The sequence below is a fragment of the Rhincodon typus genome, unplaced genomic scaffold (assembly GCF_021869965.1).
Source record: "Rhincodon typus isolate 14 unplaced genomic scaffold, sRhiTyp1.1 hic_rhity00000357, whole genome shotgun sequence".
NCBI classification, from domain to species: Eukaryota; Metazoa; Chordata; class Chondrichthyes; order Orectolobiformes; family Rhincodontidae; genus Rhincodon; species Rhincodon typus.
Window position 1 is genome coordinate 53,095 of NW_025965995.1, and position 1,146 is coordinate 54,240.

Consider the following 1,146-nt stretch of genomic DNA (forward strand, 5'->3'; position numbering starts at 1 on the left):
GACATTAAAAGACACACAGCGGACATCTCTGTCAGAATCAGTGGAAGGTTTACCATCAAGGATGAAACCAAACAGGAGGAAGCACTGAAATCCATTGACTTCACGTACTCAGACACAGTAATACAAAAATACTGTCTCCTTATTAAAGCATACAGGTTTCTTTCAGATTTAACATATGGACACAAAAAATTTCCTTCTGGGCAATCTTGCACCAGAGTGCCTAATATCAGAACAGGGGTCGCACATTTAAGACAGATGAGGAAACATTTATTCTCTCAGATGGTTGTGAATCGGTGGAATTCCTTACAGCAGAGGGTTGTCGGATCTCGGGCATTAAGTGTATTCAGTGGTGAGATTGACAGATTTTTAATCAGTAAAGGTATCAAGGGTTGTGGGGAAAGGCAAGAAAGTGCAGTTCAGGATTATCATGTCAGTCACAAGCTCATTAAATGGCAGAGCAAACTGAATGGGCTGAATGGTCTCTTTCTGCTCTGAACGTTTGTGGTCTTAATATGAGACTGTAAAGCTGACTTTGCAAAATTTGCCAAGTTAACATGCGTGGATCCCCTCCGGACACTGAACCGAGGTGAGATGTGCAAGGGGCAACCACACAAAGGAGAGTCATTGTGGGTGATTGTTTCAGAGTGATCTATGTACCAGGGTAAACAGTGAAAATCAGTCTTCAGAACCCACATTGGGCCTGGCTACATTAGGCCGACAGTCAGCTCTCGCAAACCACCATTGCCCTTCACTTTTCCTGATGTTCGCTCTTTTCTTGTTTTAAACCGATTGCACATCAGGCAATTACAGCTGACATTGCTAATGTGGAACAGTAATATGCAGTGAATCAATTCTGACTGGTCCATGACATAATTCTGCTTCTAAAGATTAGTCAGTGTTTTATATTTATTACTGTAAATGTTAACCATTGAAGTCACTGAATCCTGATCATAGACTACCAGGGCAGATCTCTGTTCATATCACCCTGGACACGGTCTGATTTGACATTGTATTCTCCCATCCTTCTGCACATGATTCCCTCAGCTCTGTATGGGATTTGTTACATTGTCTTGGTGTATGATGCATAGGCTATCCAGTCATCTATTACATTGCAGTTTGTAATGCATGACGTTGTAGTTTGGTGAT